This window comes from Nicotiana attenuata, chromosome 4 (assembly GCF_001879085.1).
Source record: "Nicotiana attenuata strain UT chromosome 4, NIATTr2, whole genome shotgun sequence".
Classification (NCBI taxonomy): Eukaryota; Viridiplantae; Streptophyta; class Magnoliopsida; order Solanales; family Solanaceae; genus Nicotiana; species Nicotiana attenuata.
The window spans coordinates 10,747,681-10,760,559 of NC_031992.1; positions in this window are offsets into that span (position 1 = coordinate 10,747,681).

Sequence of the window (12,879 nt, forward strand, 5' to 3'; positions counted from 1 at the left end):
ACGGTAAATAGGAGAATAGTAGTAGAAAAAAAGTTTATGTTCAAAGATTACTATAACCTTGTCTTGATTATTTGATTTCACATATGTTGAAACATTAAATATGAGTTAACTTAATTAGATAAGTTTATTTGTTTTTCTCTTATTTTATCCTCACGATTAAAGGTAAAATAATAAATAATATTTTAGCCAATTTTTCATTGGAATAAAATTGCTTTGGTCATTCTCGTATCGTTCTTACTTCTACATTTTTGTTTATTATATCAAAATATCTACACACAGTAATTAACTCCATCAAAGTCGGATTTCGAATGGGGAAAATTACATTGCATGCTGCTCTCAAAATAATAGCCGAAAAATATATAGTTTTTGTATATATATATATATATATATATATATTATATATATTATATATATATATATTATATATATATATATTATATATATAAAAATTGTATGTTATATACAAAAATTGTATAAATTTTATAGAGCAAAAAACACGGTATACCCATCTATAGAAACTGTTTACCCTATATGCCTAACTATTGAAATTACATGGTAAATCCAAATTATAATTATACCGTATACCTGCCTTACTAAAATACAAAATCTTACCCACTACTTTTAAGGGGATAAAATCCTTTAAGTTTAGGCATAACTGTTGAAACGTGCATAGTTAAGTACATAATATTGGTAATATTGAGATTTACCTCTTTACTCTTAACATTCTATTCCTCTTCTCCACTAGAAGTCCTTTATGTTTTATCTAACAAGTTTTATATAATCCAATAAAACTTCATCAATTGCAATGAAAGATATACCGATCATGATTTAATATGGTGGAGTACGATAATTATGTAAATTTTTCTATTAATGGGGTTATTACCGATTTTGGTTGCAAATCGATTTTTTCTATTATGTGATTTTTTTAAAATTTGGAATACAGTAATCAACAAAACATATCATAATATTCTAATTTGGAATATAACATTCAATTATAATTACATACTACGATATTCTAATTTGGAATACAATATTCACAAAATTTAATATTCTAATCAATACTACTGTATTCAAATCAAAATTAAAGAAAAATCATAATTCTAACTAACGAAGAATACAGTATTCAACCATAAATAAACACCATAATATTCTAATTTGAAATACAATATTTAAATTGTACCACAATACTCTAATTTAGAATACACCATTCAACTCTAAGTAAAAACCATAATATTTTAATTTGTAATACAATATTTACATATTTTAGTGCAGTATTCAATTAATACTGCCATTAGTCAAATAATATTCTAAGCAATATATTGTATTCAAACATAATTAAAGAAAACCCCATAATATTCCAAAGAAGAATACATTATTCAGTCATAAATAAAAACCACAATATTCTAATCGCTAGAGCAAGCAAGCCAATTTCCTCTTCATCTTTTCCTCCATAGTCCGCTAATTTCTTGTGAAGAATTGATTATGTGATTAAGGAAGAGAATAAATCAATGCAAGAATTCATGATACGGTGTATTGAGAAAGCTACATTGTTTTATCCCAACTAAATGTTGATTGAAGATATCCTAAAAGAATTTGGGGAGACTATCTAATCCCTTAAAATGTGGGATATGTTTAATGCCATATAATGATATTAAAGATTTAAGAAGTAAATAAAGTTTTATAAAATAGGTATAGAATGTAAACTAAATATTTTAAAAGTATATGGAGTTAAGTTGTGTTTTTAATGGGTAGACCACGTAGATTCTCCACTTTTTCGGTTACCGCATATAAATAGTTTCTGGCGCGGGTTAAAAGTGAGAAAATTCCATTTGAACTTGTAAGCATATTGCATTTAACTTTCAATAATCTGTAACGAATACTTATTATATATTTCCATTATTTAAAAAGTAGGTGGTTCAAGCATATTACACATGCTTTAGATTACACTTAGTCCTTATCTAAATGAAATAAAGTGTAAGTGATTACAAACATATTAATACACTTAATTTTGGATTGCACTTAGTCCTTATCTAAATGATATAAAATGTAAGTGGTTACAAACATATTAATATTCTTACTCTAGACTGAGCTTAGCAAACTTATTACTGTTAATGATCTAATTACAAGCATATATATAATGACACATACTTTTGATTAGTGCATTAGCGGATTAAATGGAAAAACCAAACTGGACGAATTTCTTTTGTTATTTGGTTTACATTTTCAATTATTGGTTTGGTTTCGGACGAAATATTTAAAAGTTTTCGTTCCTTAATTAGTTTGGTTTTGAATTTAAGAAGTAAAAATCGAAAAATCATTTTTTAAATTTTTATATAAAACATATTTGATTCTTGGTATATGATCGATAAAGATATTAACTAGCATTGCAATGATAACTAAATTTTGTTTTGATTATATGGTATCAGTTTGCAAGTTTATTCTTGTTTACTCTTTGCATTATGCTTAATTTTATAGGAGACTAAAAGTGTTTGACTATCTCATCAAATATGTATAATTACTAGCTTATCAGCAGTGACTGATGACCATTATTTCAATCATGTTATTTAATTTAGAAAAAAAATATTTAAGAGATTTGACATAACTACTCCTCCATAATAGTCATTCTTCTTTTCTTGTCATTAATTCAAATATGTTATTCACAGTTTATATTTCATTTTTTTGTGTGTGATACTGTGAATAGTTACCTCCGTTGAATCCAATATACTTTCAATGTTGATTTCTCTATTATACCGCACTGTGGAATCAAAAGGTTATGTTCATCTTTTACATGATTTCAGGTTCCTCATCGCTACCATGGACCATCCACCGGTTAGGCACATTTACCGTGAAGGCAACAAAGTGGCGCACACCCTAACAAACTATGGGAGTATCTAGGCCTCGCATAATTATCTTGAGCGTGACGACTTATTTTGGAATGAACCATCTTTATTTCCTTCTTTAATATCAGAGACTATTTAGGGACTGAATCGTTAAGATTAGTTCCACGTTATAATAACTCTACTTAATTTTTAGCTTTCAATAAAAGTTCTTTAATTCAGCCCCCCCCCCCCCACCCCCCCACCCCCCAAAAAAAACAAGATTGAATTGACTTCAGATAAAACACGTGCTTGCTAGGCAACACATAAAATGACAGAAATATAATTCAAGTCGAGAGACAAAACCAAATACTATATATTGAATTGACCCAAGAAAAATACAGTTACCTTGAAGAGTTTCGTGAGTACACTAGAAACTAGAAACACTGTTGGAAACTTGACTTATTCATGAAATAAATGTGGAGAGGAGAAAGTTCTTTCAAAATAATATCACATGTGCATGACAAGCAAACTATTCTTACCAAATCTAAGCATATTAAGAGATACTAATACTAAGTTTCACTTGCACCAATGAGGATGGAGGTGTAGTTAATGTCTGCCCTTTTAATTAATTAATATAAAATTCCCATCAATTTGGAATTTAGCCTTTCAAAATGTTACACGTCAAAGATTAAGGAAGATCATCCGTACCAAATAAAAGATTACGAGTTACTATAGAAATTTGGACTTTCTAGGTTGTCCGCTGTCGAATTCGACAGAAGCAATTCATTTGCCCTATTGTATATGTCACCGACTTTGGGATTAACTACCAAAGAAACCTCCAGTGTTTTCTATTGATTTTTGTCTGAGCAGTTCACGTAATTCCGATAAGTTCTACTTTGGATAAATATTGTGTATTTGGATTGCCAAAAAAGAAAGCACTACTTTTGGATAAAATTTTAGTTTTAACTTTAATTTGTGAAAACGACATTTCTGTTTTTTTTGTTTCGAAAATATTTTGGTCTAATTGATGGAAAACAAAGTCTGTTTTCAATACGAAAACAAAGTTGGTTACAATTGCTGCAAAACTTTTCTAAAAGCTTTTCCAAAATTCATAGAAGTAATGAAGATAGTTAATTCTTCTAGTATCTTTTAACTACGTACATACCATGATTTCCCACATTTATGCTAATACAGTTAAATCTTTCTATAACAACTTCGTTTATTTCAATTTTTTGGCCATTATTGTGAAGTGTTGTTATAGAGGACATAAAATATAATATAAAAATTTATTTGAGAAAAACTTGGCTTTTATAGTTAATGGTATTATATAGGGATGTTGTTACAGAAATATAACGACCTGACCGGTCATTTTGAGCAATTCCGTTTCCGTTAAGCTATTTGAAGTGTTGAGTAGCTTCGTATTATGCATTGTGACTGTTTGAATCGTTTGTTTTGGTTTTCAGATGATCCGAGATCGATTCGAAAGAATGAATTTCATGTTTGAAGCTTTAAGTTGGAAGAGTTGACTAAATTTGGCTTTTTAGTATTTAACCTCGGATCAGAGTTTTGAAGGTTCCGTTAGGTCAGGATAGTGATTTTGGACTTTGGCGTATGCCCGGATTTGCATTTGGTTATTTCTAGAAGGTTTCGGCACTAATTGGCGAAAGTTGGAAATTTGGAGGTTTGAAATGTTCAAAAGTTTGACCGAGAGTTGACTTTGATGATATCGGATTCGGATTTTGGTTTCGGGAATTGGAATAGTTTCGTTATGTCATTTGGGACTTGTATGCAAAATTTGATGTCATTCCGAATTTATTTGATATGTTTCGGCACAAGTTTTGAAAATCGAAAGTTCATTAAGTTTGAATTGTGGTGAGATTCGTAGTTTCGACGTTGTTTGATGTGATTTGAGGCCTCGAGTAGGTCCGCGTTATGTTATAGGACTTGTTGGTATATTCGGATGGGGCCCTGAGTGGCTCGGATGAGTTTCGGACGAGGTTCAGATCGTTTGGATCATTTTTGGTTAAGGCTGAGCACATGTCTGTTTTGGTGCGACCGCATTTGCCGGAGGACTGATCGCAAATGCGAGCCCAAAGACGCGGCCCTTTGGTGGCAGAAGCGAAAACATGCCGGATGTGGGGAGCCGCAGAAGCGGAATGTTGGGCGCATCTGCGCGTCCGCAGATGTGGAATTGTGGATCGTAGAAGCGAAGGAAAGCGCAGAAGCATAAGCCTTGTTCGCACCTGCATTTGCGCAGAAGCGGAGATTTTCCGCAGGTGCAATGGGCTGGTTTTCAGTGTTCTTCCGCAGGAGCGAAATTTTGGTAGCAAAAGTGACGCTGCAGAACCACAATTTTGTCCGCAGATGCGATCAAGCCTAGACAAAACTATAATTCGAGGGGGTTGGTCGTTTATTCACATTTTCGGATTTTAGAGCTTGGTTTGGGCGACTTGGGAGAGGAATATTACTCGTAAATTGGGGTAAGCATTCTTGACTTGCTTGTGATTATATCTTATGAAATAATCTTCATTTACAGCGTATGATTATTGATTTTTAAAGAGAAAGCGGAGAAATTGTCTATAATCTCATAAAATAAATTTTCGAGTTTGAACATCGATTTGGAGTCGGATTTAAGTGAAACTAGTATGGTTGGACTTGTAATTGAATGGGTTGTCTGATTTTGTGAGTCTCGTCGGGTTTCGAGGTGCGGGCCCGAGGTTTGACTTTTTGGTTTACTTCAGGGTTTTAATTAAAGATTCGACATTTATCAGTTGGAATTGCTTGCTTAGGTATCAATTGATGTATTTGAGTTGCTTTTGATAGCTTCGAGCTATTCGGAGGATGATTTGAGCGGGATGGCGCTCCTAGTATATCGATTTGGCTTGTTTGAGGTAAGTATTTTGCCTAACTTTGTTGAGGAATTTTTTCGTAATATTTTTTCATTGTTTGCTACATGCGGGGGTGATGCATATATGAGGTGACGAGCGTATATGTATGTGCCAGAGTTAATCATGCTCGGAGGTAAATTATACGATTAATTGTTCCTTGTAGAATTACGTGACCTTCTTGCTTCATGTCTTAATTGACTTCTAGATTACTAAGAATATGAAATTAAATGCTAGAAACCAAGGTTTAGCTTATTATAACTTGATTAAAATTTGATGAATTTTTGTGAAACTATTGATGTGTTAAGTTCGTTCATCACTATGTTTAATCATTAATACATCGTTACAGCCATTATTCTTGAGATTTTGAATTTTATACTCGAGTTTAAGATCATTTTTGAGACTTGTTGAGGTACTTGAATATCAAAGTACTTGAGGTTTATCGAATTGTAATTGGCTTGAAGGCTGTGATTGATGTTCAACTAGAACATTCGTTTAAACACTCTCCTTGATGTTATTCAATCTTCCTACCTTGCTTGTTATTGATATACATGTGCTTGTTAAGGAAGAGTGTAAAGCATGACGGGTGATGCCGTGCCATTTCATATACATTATCATGTGAGGGAGAGTGTAAAGCACGAAGGGTGATGCCGTGCATTTCATTTACATAATCATGTGAGGAAAAGTGTAAAGCACGAAGGATGATGCCATGCCATTTCATATACATTATCATGTGAGGGAAAGTGTAAAGCACGAAGGGTGATGCCGTGTCATTTCAATTATATTATCATGCTATCATGTACATTATCATAAGAGGATGGGAGTAAAAACACGAAGGGTGATGTCGTGCCATTTCAGTTACATTATCATGTTTTTATATTATCCTGTGTTCATGGCACGAAGGGTGTTTCCATGCAGGCGAGGATGATGAACATGCATTATGTTGTGATATCTTTTCTTTGTGTATGTTTTCATGCCTTTACTTGGGGCTGTTACTGTTACACCTATGTTTTCTATGTTATGTCTTTGTCCTCTATCCCGATTGTTGTTGTGTTGTCCATGCCTTCTATCTGTTTAACTTGCGAACATCATGCCTTTTCCCCTTGTTGTCATATTTACATCTATGCCGTAACTTATGTATTGTACTTTCGTATAAGTCTTCTACCATGTTAGTTAGTGAAATTTATGTTCTTCCTTCCTAATTGCTGTCATTACTTATATGTCTTCTTCCTAGTCTGTTACCATAGCCCATATGTACTGCCTTGTCCGTTATTGCTTCGTGTGTGTCTCCCACTTCATCGTTATTGTTATTGGCATTTCTTTCACCTAGTTGGTATTGTTATACGTATGCTTAAGGAAGAGATAAATGGACGAAGAGTGTTGCCGTACAAATTGATTTGATCTACATTCATATAATTGGTGAGAATGAGGTAAATGCACGAAGGTGTTACCGTGCCATTCGATTTGATATCTTGAATATATTTCTCACACCAGGAAAGTTATGAATTTACTACCGTGATTTCTTCTAATAATCATCTGCCTCGCATAGGTGTTTATTGTACCCTTATCTGTTGTGTTCTATAACTGTTTCTATTGCTAGTCTACTGCACATGTTATAACGGTGAGTATCTTTTAACTAAAAATCCTCGTTACTACTTCGATGAGGTTAGACAATATACTTACTGGGTATATTCGGTTGGCTGTACTCATACTGCACTTCTGCACCTTGCGTGCAGATTTTGGAGCGGAGCTGTGGTGGATGACCGGGGCTTACCCTGATGATGTTCGTGCCTTCCGGATGTGGCTACCACTTGTCCCTGGGTAGTTCTAGAGTTGAATTCTGTTTATGTACTTTCAAACATAAGTTGTATTTATTTCATATCCGTTTTTCCAATAATCCAGTCTTAGTAGCTCATGCCTTGTACTACCAGTCCTTGGGATATTATATGGAAATCAAGATATATCAATTGTTGATCACCTTTATTTTGTTAGAATTGTATTAACTATTAATTGGCTGACCTAACGGGTTGAGTTAGATGCCATCACGACTAGTGAATTTTGGGTCATGACAAGAAAGGTCTGACTGTATTATATTGTCTAGACAATATCTTTAATAGCTCCCGTTTGGCTATAGATTTTCGCTTCATTTTTTCAAATTTTTTTTGAAAATATTGTTTGTTTATAAAATATTGTCATGTTTTGGGGGAAAAAATTCAAAAATTTTCAAGTTTCTAAAAACTAGATTAGGGCAGTTTTTCGCTGAAATTTTTTCTTGCACTCACAAAACTTCAACTTTTCTTCAAATAAAATGCATGTTCACACATAACTTCACCTTTTAAAATTATTATTTAACGCAACTTCAAAAATTCTTTTTCCAAATTTCAATTAAATCAATGTCCAAACGCTATCTAAATCTGAGGTAGGAATAGGATTTCAAAATTACTCACAAAAGTAATTATATTGATGCTGCTATCATGTCGAATCAATATTTACTATCACTTAAGTTTCAATATATTATACTCTAGTAAAGAGGATAAAGTACACTACGAAGTTCAACAATGTAAAATGGATTCCCACATATATAATTGATGTAGTTCAACATTGCAATCCAGAACCAACAATATTGTCTTCCACAATGTTACCTTAAGTCAATCAAGTGGGGTCTCAAATTACAGGAACTTATATATCTCAAAAGAAAAACACTAAGACTCAACAGAAGTTAAAACTTGGGGTTTACATCAAATGATACTATTAATTTACTATGGATAAGTGATGAACTGAGGTTAGAATATTATTTGTTTAACAATAGTTAACAACGCTGTATATAAAGGCATATATTATGTATTCATTGGATTGATGTAAACACCTAAGTTTTTCTACGAATACACATTTCGTCTTTTCGGATAATGAGCAGCAGAAATCTTCCGCACTATAATTTGCTTAGTTAAAAGCAGTAATTTAGGGACTTAACGAAACCTGTTCTTTATATTGAGCTGCTCCTAAGTTGGGCAAACAACGATCTTTAATATTCATTCTCCTTTGTTGTCTTCCTTTCTTGGAATTGGCTGGACAAAAAATCATGTCACTTTTTCTAATTTGAGACTCAGTTTAGGTTTACGTGTAAGGCTTATAATGAACATACAACGTGCAAATACTTGATTACTCGAAATACATGAAATGTTTTAATAAAGGGAGGAGATGTGAATAATACGAATCATAATTTATTGTTAAATACACTGTATCCTTTATTTTATAGAACAAAATAACTATGGACCAGGGAATATGGAACGGGGAGTTTAATTTATCTGTACGTATTTTAACTGCCACAGAAAAGAAATATTATCAAATGTCAATGCTAACGAACAGCTTAATTAATTCTATTTTTTTTTTCAAGTATGATTCAGATGCTTTCTTTTTATATTTACGTACCCAACTCAGTTTAGGCTTTCTATATATATCCCCATAGCAAGCTTTACATTAAAACATAAAAACTTACAAACATAAAACTTCATTATAAAAGTTTGATTATCTTTATTTTTGTTAATATGAAATATTACTTTTCATCGTTTACTAGTGTTGCATTATTGCCAGATCGAAAAAGCATATACTTTCGAATGAAGACTGTTTCTTTTCTCACATACTGACAACGTAGTTCTCAGCTAAGATAGAGGCGTAAAGTTTATCATTTGTCCATTATTTATCGTTATTGGATTATTTGGGAGACGTAAGCACGCAAAAACCTTCGAAAAAACAAGCTTTAGGCCATAATAGACATAAAGTTAGACTAATGAGCTGTTCTCAAAAATATCACAATATTGCTTTTCATAATAATGATGATAATACCGACAAATTTTGTTAGATAAAAAAGAAATGATCTTATTAAGGGATGATGTTTTACTTGTCAACCAACTTTTAACACAAAATATATATTTTGCATAGATTCGTAACAAAATTCTCGTGACACTATGGATCTGATTCACATTATTGTCTTATAATATAAGAATTATTTATGCGATTAATAATAATGAAAGAATTGTTGTAGTAATTTATTATAAATGAATTGTAATATATGTGTAAATGTAAGTTTTATGGGATCAAACTTTAAGATTTTTAGCATTAAACTCATTGTATTTTTAAAATTATGGGTTCATATTGCTATATATTAGTACAATATTAATAAACTTTTACACATAAATTTATACTTTGCGTCAAAAGTACTGGATTCCGTTGAACCCAGTACCGATGCATTGCATTCGCCTATGCATTTGAGGGCATTTGCGTCTTGAAATAGATTAATCTTTGTATTGCTAATATACATTCTTATTTTGTATTCTATGCTGCATACAATAATACGCAAAATTAATCTAGCAAAACCTAATGCAGATAAGTAATATTTTAACATCGCCAACCAAACAACAATACGTAAATTAATCTTGCAAAACTTAATGCAGGTAATATTGCCAACCAAACACATTTGTTATGCGGTTATTATTTTTTCTTTTGCAGCCAACCAAATACTGATCTAGTTCAGCAGCGATTAGTTTCCTTAAGGAACCAACTAAATGAAAATGTCGCATTAGTTATGTTATGTAAGATTTTGTTTTGGGATTAATTATACTAATACAATCAATCAAATGACTCCTAAGAGCAAACCAGAATTTTAAAAAGGAGAGGGGAAAAATGTCTGATCAATCAAATTTTGGGCAACTTTGCCTTTATTATTAGGCACGTCACTCCTCTTATTTCTCCTTTATTTCCATAAAGCAATACTGCATGCTGGACCTTGAAGTCATTCCTCACGGTTTAAGATTAAACTACTCAATTTGCATGATTAATGCAGTACTTAAACTAAAAAAAAAAAAGCAAAAATTGGTGACGGACAATTTCTGTAGCTAAAAATTGGTGACAGACAAATTCTGTAGTTATATATATACAACCTGATTAACGATATATTATAAAAAAAATTGTTAGCTACAAGCAATTTAGCAACAGATTAGAGAGCTATTTTTTTTTTTTTTTGTAGTTATATCATGTTTTAGCATACGTTCATCTTCTTTGTCTAGTAAAATACGTGCAGCGTTCACAAGAAAAATAAAATAAAGAAAAATATGTGTTAAAAAAACACAACTTTAAGAATGTCGTGGATATCTTTTGCACGTAGGATAACTTGTGTGGTTGTGTTTATATCTTTTCCCGGCGAATCTTTATATTGGATCAGAATAGAAAGCAGTGGAGATCAGGAAACAGTCAACGTAGCTGCTCAAAACTACCATAGGCTATTAATTTAATTTAAAGAAGAAAAATATAAAAAAAGGCAGTATAACTTCCCTTATATACTACTGTAATTAAATTGCCTTAATCATATTCGAGAATCAAAATTGAAAAAACATGCAACTTTAACTTCATAGATCCCTGTTGAGGGATCCTTAAAGCAACGGTAAAGTTCTCTTCATGTGGCCTATATATGTCACGGGTTCAATCTTTGAAAGCAGGCACTAATATTTACATTAAGTTAGGCTCTCCACATCATACCCTTAAGGTGCGCCCTTCCACTAAATCTGCGTAATATGATATTTTGTACACCGAACTGTCCTAGTCTCTAGTTTAATTATTCTCCGACATCAAAAACTTTCCCGAATGTAGAACTTGTTGATCAAAAAAATTAGCGTCAGCTAAAAATGCAATTGTTACCTTATTAGTGTAAGATCAGAAATTGCTATAAGAATAGTGGAGTATTTGCCTTTTGTTTGTTTCAATATATATATATATATATATATATATATATATATATATATATATATATATATATATATGAGCCTCTTTTCATATTTACTGTATTAATTCTATTTACAATATTGAATTTTATTACTAGTAATTTGCAGGAAAGTGTAAAAAGGGGAAACACAATAAAAATTCGTGGTTGTCATATTCAAGCCAGCTGGTGACATCTGTCGCAATCATAGTGGTGTATTTATCTAGAGACTTCGATCCAAGGTTATTTTAGGCCTAGGCCCAACTTCATATGACGTGGTAGCCCACAAAAGTGGCTTTTGTTCGAAAAAATTAGGGAAGGACTTTTTCGCCTCTTAACAGGATTGGCGGGTCGGCCAAAATTAATGACATCCGGCTAGTCATAAGTTTATATATATACAAAAAATATATATCCTGTCGGTTCTGTATTTGGAAACGACTAAAAATATATATTTCTCAAAATTTTACGAACTAGAGATGTACTCGAGTGCCTCATGTTTGTCTTTTTTTTTTTCATTTTAAAATTCGATGTCAAATATTGCTTAAGAGCTCTGAATAATTCGAGTTTGCATCATGTAAAATTTATTTAAGGAAAAAAAATGACCTTTACACTTTATATTTTCAGAACTTGAATTCGAAATACTTAACTAAGGGTAAAGCGTGCGATCATATTCATCATACCACAATCGTTTATTGTGCCTTGGTTTGTCATTAGTTACATTTTCTTTATGCTATCTATATTTTGCCTTTTACAAGAGATTACTCTGTTATTTAAAAAAAAGTTTACTCATCCATCAATCATGTACGATTATGCGCGAAAATAGGAGTAATGTATCGTATCATTTAGTGGTGTTTCAAAGTCATTATGACTTGAAAAGCTACATTCTCCAAAAAATCCACTATAAATGGTTTTTTACTTCATAAATAGCTGGATGTTTAATTTAGTGTCACATTTATAAGTCTCACAAGCTGCGCATTCTAATAAAAGTTACCATAAATGAAAGTCACGATATCAATTATTCCATATTGTTTCCCTATTTATGGAAACAAATCTCCCACTCTCAACGTGAAGATTTGTACAGGGATATATATTACTGATAATGGACAAGAAATGAACACCTGTCCTAACACACAATGACACATGCAACATTTTTCACTTTTGTAGTGCATAATGCAAGTCGCTCTTTCCTATATATTTATTATGGTTTAATAATTCTGGTACGAGGTGTCGTATGTTCATTTGATTATATGTTGTACTTTATTAGTGACGACGGAGGCGGACTCAGGATTCAACAGGGCATCATAAGTCATAACATTCAATATAAATGCATCACTGCTCATAAAAGATTGGTACGGGAAGTTATGCTAATATCTGACTATTTCTTAAAGATATTTACAAATATATATGAAATTTTTGCTGAAAA